Genomic DNA, 9,226 nt, shown 5'->3' with positions numbered 1-9,226 from the left:
GTTTTACAATGTAAATTTAATTAGCAATGTACTTTAGTTTTTAAAAGGAATCTTATTCTGTGAATTCAGTAGATGTAAGAAAACTTTAACTCAAACCAACATTTATATATCAGGTGATTCATAGGAGAGAGTAGTTTTCTATCTTAGTAAATGTGAGTAGGGCTTCATTCACAAATCATTACTTCATTACATAACAGAGAATTCATGCTGGAGAGAAACCTTATGTATACAATAACCAGAAAAATCATCTGCTGAAAAGTCAGCTTTCTGAACGTCAGCAAATTCACACATGAGAGAAATAACAGGCCAAAAGCTTATTGTTTCCCGGAAACTCATTTTGGAGAGAGAAACCTATAAAAGCAATTCCTTGAAGAACCACGTAGAAATCATCATAAAATGTCTGCTGGAAGTAGACAAAATTCATGCACTTTGTGTGAAAATATCTTCATTCAGAAACCAGTTTTCAGTATTCAGTATTTGTGCATGAGTGAAATTGTGTATTTTCTGAAAATGAGAAAGGCTTCTCATGTAAGTTTGAACCAATTGTAAATTATCCTACAGAGTTGCTGTATGTCAAAAAGTCTTTGTCCATGAGTTGTATCTTATTGGACATCATAGACAATGGAGAAGAATTAAATCATTTCTTTTTTTTTTTTTTTTTTTAATTTTTTTCTTCAACGTTTTATTTATTTTTGGGAGAGAGAGAGACAGAGCATGAACGGGGGAGGGGCAGAGAGAGAGGGAGACACAGAATCGGAAACAGGCTCCAGGCTCTGAGCCATCAGCCCAGAGCCCGACGCGGGGCTCGAACTCACGGACCGCGAGATCGTGACCTGGCTGAAATCGGACGCTTAACCGACTGCGCCACCCAGGCGCCCCTAAATCATTTCTTAATACATCAAATTTTCTTTTCAAATACATCATTTTCTTTAAAAAAATTTTTTTTAAACATTTATGCATTTTTTGAGAGACAGAGAGAGACAGAGTGTGAGTAGGGGAGGAGCAGAAAGAGAGGGAGACACAGAATCTGAAGCAGGCTCCAGGCTATGAACTGAGAGCACAGAGCCCGATGCAGGGCTCAAACTCAAAAACCGTGAGATCATGACCTGAGCTGAAGTCGGGTGCTCAAGCGACTGAGCCAGGTGCACCCAAATACATCATTTTCTTAAAATGCCATAAACTTCATACTGGGAGGATACTAAATTTGTTACAGGAAGAAGTATTCCCATAGAAGCAAATTTCACAAGAAATGTAATTCATTTTGTTTATTGGTTAAATTTCATGCCTGTGTCTCAAACCAGTGGGGACAAATAGGCCAGCCCAATAATTGCCTTTTTAAAAACTTTTTAAACTTTTTATGTGGAAATCATTTAAAACATAGAACAGATAGAAGTGTTTCAAGAATAGGAAGAGTACAAAAAATATATAGTAACCTTTTACCCAAATTCATCTATTGTTAACATTTTGCCCCATTTGTTTTATCATTGAAATTTTAATTCTTAGAGTTTTATTAGTAATGTTGGCAAGAAACAACCAGATTGTGTCAGTAGGGTAATTTTCTATTACTAATCATCATAGAAAAAGAAACAGTACAAGTCAAGGGAAATGAGATTTGAAGGCTGCTACCTTTTCTGCCACCACTTTCAAGGCCTTTCTGATGTCCTTATTCTTTCAAGGGCAGATGATGGGGTTTAGCACGGGAATGACAACACCATACAGGACAGAGACCAGCTGGTCTTCGCCCAGTGAGTGAGGGGCCATACGTATGTGAACATGGTGCTGCCATAGTAAGAAGGACTTTTGCCTCCCCTCTAAGGAGCGGATCCTCCAGGCGGTAGAGATAATATAGAGGTAGAAGAAGACAATACTCAGGAGAGGAGCCCACTAAATGAAGACCCCAATGGAGAACAATGCCAACTCATTGACAGAAGTGTCCCCACCAGACATCAGCCTTTCTTTTAATTAAATACGTTGAAACACATACGTGTGTGTAGACACACATAAAACTATGTAAATGTGACATGTTTTATTTGTTGAATTTTGGACTTTGTCCACTCTTCTAGCAACTCCAGCCACTGCAACAGTCTGTCACCATATGAGCAATGGTTGTCAACTTCATAGTTTTCTTTTTACTTGGTCATATAGACCATTAATATATGTGCACACGTATGAGTGTGGTTTTTTTTAAATTTTTAAAAAATGTTTATTATTTTTGAAAGAGAGACAGTGTGAGCCGGGGAGGAGAAGAGAGACAGGGAGACACAGAATCCAAAGCAGGCTCCAGGCTCTAAGCTGTTAGCACAGAGCCTGAAGCGGGGCTCAAACTCATGAACTGCAGCAAGATCATGACCTGAGCCAAAGTCAGATGCTCAACCGACTGAGCCACCCAGGTGCCCCATCTGTGTTTTCTTATTTAAAGAAATTGCCAGATCTCTGTGGAGTAAGACTTGCATTTCGTATTTCCAACATTAGTGTATAAAACGGTTTCCCCTATACTAAAAATAGTGGTTACTTTTTAACTTGGAGAAGTTTTCTGATTTCAAAGTGATAACTATTAATTTACATATTAATGTACCTCTTTAAGTGTTTCTTGGCCATATACCTTGCTCTTTTGTGAGTTGCCTTTTTATACCATTTATTTATTTATTTTTTTGGATTGTCAGTTTGTAACAGCTTTTTGTATGTCAATGGTAATAACTCTTAAGAAAACTATTGCTTGACTCTTGACTTTGTATATATTTTCTCATTCACACAATTTTATTTTTTACATGTTTAAATATGTCTGTCTATTATAGTTTCTGAGTTTCTAGTCTTAGTTAAGCTTCACATATTAGAAGATTTTTAAGTGTCTTTTTTGGTATATGTTGTGTATCTTTAGGAAAAGTGATTATTTGTTTCTTGGGCATGGATAGCCACTTTCACAGTTTTAGACAGTGTTGCGTTTGCTAAGCAATTCCAATCCTCTTCCCTTATTGCTTACTTTGTTAGCATCTTTTGAAGCTGTTAGTTTGCCCGGTGACTGACTCAGGCCAGGAAAAGCAAAACACTGATAGGTGTGTTCTGGGAAAACCTTTGCTTTCCTAAAAAGGGACAGATTTAGCTGCTGCCATTAGTTTACCCACCTCTGGCCTTGCACATGATGCCTGGGGTAGTGGCATGGCAACCTTCTCTCAATCCTAGGGGAAAGAATCAGAGACACTGGTCGTGACAATATTTAGTCAACACTAATAGCAAGTTAACTCCAGACTTTTGCGAGGTGATAGAAATAAGCAGATTTTACATAAGCCATTCTATTCTAGGTTTCTCTTGTATCTGAAAGCATGCCTAAATTTATTCAGGCATCAAGATGTATAAAGTAATCCATCCTTTTTCTTTTAAAGTAGAAAAATATTTTAAAACCCCAGTAGTTCCCCCACATAAGTTTAAATAAGGTAAAGAGATAGCAAATTTACATTAAGATTTGAAATGAGTAAGAAGAAGCACAATTAATATTGTATCCATTAATAGGATCAAGAGAGAGAATACTACCTAGAGTAAATGAATGATTTCCTGGCAAGAGGGAATTGATCCAAATTAAAAAAGAAATGAAAAAAGTTGATAACCTTACAATAGATGCTAAATATCATTATACAGAGCAACCATTTAAAATATACCAGGACAGGGGCGCCTAGGTGGCTCAGTTGGTTGGGCGTCTGACTTCAGCTCAGGTCATGATCTCGCAGTCTGTGAGTTCGAACCCTGCATCAGGCTCTGTGCTGAGAGCTCAGAGCCTGGAGCCTGTTTCAGATTCTGCGTCTCCTCTCCCTCTGCCCCTCCACAGCTCATGCTCTGTCTCTGTCCCTCAAAAATAAAGAAACATTAAAAATTTTTTTAAAATATACCAGGACATTAGGAAAAGATTTCTTAAATAGGACACATAAATAATGAAGTATAAAAGAAAAAAAAAAGATAAATTTGACTTTTCAAAATTAATAACTCATCCTTTGAAAAGCACTACTAACAAAATGAAAAGGCAAGATACAGAATGGGAGAGAATATTTGCAATAGATATCTGACAAAAGATTTGTATCCTGAAAATTTAAGGACATTTACAACCCAATTATAAGAAAGCAAATAATCTAATTAAAAAATTGCAACAAATTCAAAGGTTGTTCATGAAAGAAGATGTGGTGTGGCCAAGAAGGACAAGAAAGCATTTTCAACATTAGCCATTAAGGAAATACAAATTAAAATCACAATGATACCTCTATACACTCATTACAATGACTAAAATCAAAATGATTGGCAGCATCACATGTTGGAAGTTGTGCAGCAACTGGAAATCATTTGTGGTAAGTGGAAATTTGAAATGACAGAAACACTTTGAAAAATAGTTTTCAAGCTCTTAAGCAGTTAAAACATACAGCTACCATTACAACCTAGTCATTCCACTCCCCATATTTAACCCAAAAGCACCAACAACTTATGTCCCATACAGACTTATACTTGATTGTGGATAGTTTTATTCATAATAGCCTCAAACTGAAAATAACTCACATGTCCATCATCAAGTGAATAAATATCCAAAATGTTGCATATCCATAAATGACTACTACAGTGCTATTCAGCAGTAAGGAGCAATGACTACTGACATGTGCAACAGCACAGATAAATTGAAGTCATTTTGAGTAAAAGAAGCCATACATAAAGGTATAACATACTGAATAATTGCATTTATATGAAATTCTGGAAATGCAAACTAACAGTGACAAAAATCAGATTGGTGGTTGCCTGGGGCTGGGGGTGAAGGGAGGGATGGTCATCAAAGGGGAACAAGGAATGTTTTTAGGATAATGAAAATGTTTTGTATTTTTATTGTGTTGGTGGTTTTGCAAATGTACACAACTGTCAAATGCATTGAACACTAAATTGATGCCGTTTATTGTATGTAAATTATATCAATAAAGCTGATTTTTAAAAAACAACATGAAAAGTTGGATTCATATCTGATTTTGGTATGTTTAGAGACCAGATAATTTTATTAATTCAAATTATTCCAAATCCTAGAGGTAGCATTTCCCAATATATTTTTATTTCTTTTCATTGCTTCATTGAAATTTAAAAATACGCCATCACTATAAAGCCATCATAATAAATATAATGCAAAAATAAGGAATTATTTATTGACTTGTAGCTTATGACCATAGATGCAACACTCGTAACATTTTAGCACATAGAATGAATCTTGCAGTATATAAAATAAAAACTAGTGGGGCGCCTGGGTGGCGCAGTCGGTTAAGCGTCCGACTTCAGCCAGGTCACGATCTCGCGGTCCGTGAGTTCGAGCCCCGTGTCGGGCTCTGGGCCGGTGGCTCGGAGCCTGGAGCCTGTTTCCGATTCTGTGTCTCCCTCTCTCTCTGCCCCTCCCCCGTTCATGCTCTGTCTCTCTCTGTCCCAAAAATAAATAAAAAACGTTGAAAAAAAAAATTAAAAAAATAAAAAATAAAATAAAATAAAAACTAGTAATGATTTTAATCCTGAAATTCAAAAGTGATGGGATATCAGTGAGAATAACCTAAGTTAAAAGAGAAAGGCAGGGCGCCTGGGTGGCTCAGTCAGTTAAACCTCTGACTTCCGCTCAGGTCATGGTCTCACAGTTCCTGAGCCCCACACAGAGCCTGCTTCCAATCCTGTCTCCCTCTCTTTCTGCCCTTCTCTGCTCTTGCTCTTTCTCAAAAATAAGCATATAAAAAAAGGGAAAGGAGCGGCGCCTGGGTGGCTCGGGCGGTTAAGCCTCCAACTCTTGGTTTCAGCTCAGGTCATGATATCGAGGTTTCATGAGTTCAAGCCCCACATCGAGCTCTGTGTTGACAGTGCAGAGCCTGCTTGAAATTTTCTCTCTCCCTCGCTACCTGTCCCTCCCCCATTCATGCTGTCTCTGTCTCTCTCATAAATAAACTTAAAAATTAAAAAATAAATACATAAGACAATAGGTTTAAGACAATAGGTTTAATATCAATATTTACTGAAAAGTATTTGATCAATTCATCATTCTTTACTAATAAAATAGGCATGGTTAGAAACTACTCAAATGTAGTTATTTTGCCAATAGCAACAACAAATTATTTTAAGTAGAAGTAAATAGTTGAATTAAAATCAGTAGTTAGGGGGCTCCTGGGTGGCTCAGTCAGTTAAGTGTGTCTGACTCTTGATTTTGGTTCATGTCAATGATTTCACAGTTTGGGATTTTGGGCCTTGTGTCGGGCTTCTCTGACAGAGCAGAGCCTGCTTGGGATTCTCTTTCTCCTTTCTCTGCCCCTCCCACTCACACTCTCTCTCTCAAAATAAATAAACTTTTAAAAATCAGCAATTAGGTTTTTCAACTGGTGCCATTATTGTTTAACATAGTATTAGAAAATATGGCATATGAAATAAGATGAGAAAATGCAAATATTGATATCAACATTGGAAAGAAAGAATTAATAGATTTCAGTTGCAGAATGAATAGATTCTGTTAAAACAACAGCTATATCATTTAGTTCTATGAGAAAATATAGTTCATCTATTACTGATAATATATACACTTGCTTAAAATATTTAAAACATTACAAGAGAATATGCAGTAAATGCAATCCCCACATTCCTCTGCCAATTTTAATCTTTGGAATTTAAGCAGAAAATCAGCATGGCTGGCTAATTACTCTGGATATTAGTACACATATCTGTATCACATTTTTAAATGTTACTTGTATATACTCCATCACATTTTTTTCATATTAAAAAAAATGATCACCACACCCAATATGGGTCTCAAACTCAGGACCCTGAGATCAAGAGTCACGTGCTCTCCTGACTGAGCCAGCCAGGCGCCCCACCCTATCACATTTTGATGGGCATTTGTTTGTAGCTAATGTTTTTACATGTCAGAAAGTATACAGTATACTTTTTACATAGATTTTTGGGTTGGGGATATATTTTTTTTTTTCAACGTTTATTTATTTTTGGGACAGAGAGAGACAGAGCATGAACGGGGGAGGGGCAGAGAGAGAGGGAGACACAGAATCGGAAACAGGCTCCAGGCTCTGAGCCATCAGCCCAGAGCCTGACGCGGGGCTCGAACTCACGGAGCGCGAGATCGTGACCTGGCTGAAGTCGGACGCTTAACCGACTGCGCCACCCAGGCGCCCCAAGGGATATTTTAACTTTATAGGAGTTAAAGGATTGTCAAATTTTTTCTGAGTCTGAAATGAGAAAAAGGTAACTATGCACATATTTTAACCATATTTTAAGTTTATTTATTTTGAGAGGGAGAGAGACAGAGAGAGAATAGGCTGGGTTGGGGCAAAGAGAAAGAGAGACAGAATCCCAAGCAGGTACTGTGCTGTTAGCCCAGAGCCCAGTGCGGGGCTCGAACTCACAAACTGTGAGATCATGACCTGAGCCAAGATCAAGAGTCTGACAATTAACCAACTGCGCCATCCATGCATCCCTTAACCATATTTTAATATGAACGTGGTGGGGTTCTTGCATGTGTGTGTGTGTGTGTGTGTTTAGAAGCCATTTTTATTTATTTTACTGTGAACTGCCTGCATATTTTCTTTGCCTATTATCTTCTTTTTTTGTTGTTGATTTTATATATTTCGGACAGGATTCCTTTGTTGTATGCCTTGCATGTTTCTTACTAATCTGTCATTTCTCTGTTGATTTTGCTAGTGATAATTCAGCTATACTTTTTTTTCTTTAAAATTTTTATTTTGACATAATTTCAGACTGAAAGAAAATTTGAAAGAACATCTTAAAATTCCCATGTATTCTTCACCTAGATTTCCCAAATGTTAACATTTAACTACATGTACTTCAACCCTCTCCCCACATAAACATATCACTTTTTTAAAAGTTATTTATTTATTTACTTATTATTTTTTTAATGTTTATTTATTTTTGAGAGAGAGAGAGACAGAGTGTGAGCAGAGGAGGAGCAGATAGAAAGGAAGCAGGCTCCGGGTTCTGAGCTGTCAACACAGAGCCCAATGTGGGGCTCAAACTCACAAACTGTGAGATCATGACCTGAGCCCAAGTCAGATGCTTAACCAACTGAGCTACCCAGGTGCCCCTTTAAAAAAATTTTTTTTAGTGTTAAAAAAATTTTTGACAGTAAATTGTAGACATGACTGCTCTTTATCCCAAATTCTTCAGTTTGTGTTTCCTTAAAAAAGGACATTCTATATAACCACAACATAACTACCAAAGAAGAATTAATATTGATCCAATATTATCCAATCCACAGACCTTATTCAAGTTTTGCCATTTGTTCAAATAACATACTTTATTGCTAAAGAAAATCTTAGATCATGTATTACATTCAGTTATCATGTCTCCTTTTATCTACTACAACTCTTGTCTTTTTATGTGATGTAGTTTTTATGTACTTTATGACACTTTTTAAAGTGGTTATTTATTTTGAGAGAGAGATAGAAGCAGGGAAGGGGCAGGGAGAGAGAGGGAGAGAGAATCCCAAGCAGGCTCCATGCTGTCAGCACAGAGCCCAATGTGGGACTTGATCCCACGAACCATGAGATCATGACCTGAGCTGAAACCAAGAGTCAGACCATCAACCTACTGAGCCAACCAGATGCCCCCTGCATGACATTTTTAATGAAGAGTACAGACCAGTTATTTTGTAGAATGTCTCTCAGACTGTTTTTGTCTGATGTTTATTCATGACTAGATTTGAGTAACTTTTTTCAAGGATACCATAGAAATGATTCTGTATTCTAAGTTCATCATATCAGAAGGCATAAGGTATTGATTTACTCCTCAAAGATTCATCCAGTATACTTAGCATTTACTCATGTTTCTTACCCAGCCCAATTGTTCAGTCTGATATCTGCAAAATGATAACTTTCTAATTCCTTTTTTCTTATATTATATAAATTCCTATTTTTATTCACATTTTTTCCAGCTTTATCATGATGTACTTGACATGTAGCATTGTGTAAATTTAAGGTGTGCAATGATGATTTGATGCACATACATTGCTAAATGATTACTACTATAAGGTTAGTAAATATATCAATTATCTCACATAGCTTTTTCGTGTGGTGAGAACATTTAAGATCCAGTCTCTTAGCCACTTTCGAGTATGTAATGCAGTATTCACTATAGTCACCATGCTGTACATTACATTGCCAGAAATAACTCACCCCCATTTCCCCCGCACCCCAGCCGTTAGGAATCATCCTCTCTT

Source organism: Puma concolor, chromosome D4, assembly GCF_028749965.1.
Source record: "Puma concolor isolate L17-30 chromosome D4, mPumCon1.1.hap2, whole genome shotgun sequence".
NCBI lineage: Eukaryota > Metazoa > Chordata > Mammalia > Carnivora > Felidae > Puma > Puma concolor.
This window is presented reverse-complemented; position numbering follows the sequence as displayed.